Source organism: Bubalus bubalis, chromosome 6, assembly GCF_019923935.1.
Source record: "Bubalus bubalis isolate 160015118507 breed Murrah chromosome 6, NDDB_SH_1, whole genome shotgun sequence".
Taxonomy (NCBI): Eukaryota; Metazoa; Chordata; class Mammalia; order Artiodactyla; family Bovidae; genus Bubalus; species Bubalus bubalis.
In genome coordinates, this window is record NC_059162.1 from 100,148,574 (window position 1) to 100,148,823 (window position 250).

Sequence of the window (250 nt, forward strand, 5' to 3'; positions counted from 1 at the left end):
GCAAGACAGCCCAGGTTCAGAGTATTTATAATGGAAAAGATATAGCACCACTGGAAGATAAGGGCCTGTGGCCACGCTTGATTTCATCACCTCCACATTAGACAGGAATCTGGATTAGAACTTCCAACAGAGATCAATACAGAGGAGGAAAAAAACACAAAAACCTTTGGCCACTGTATAAAACCCAGAGTGCTCCAAGGGGCACAGATTAAGCCAGTATTTAAGGGAAAAAAAAAATCATCAAAGCCTC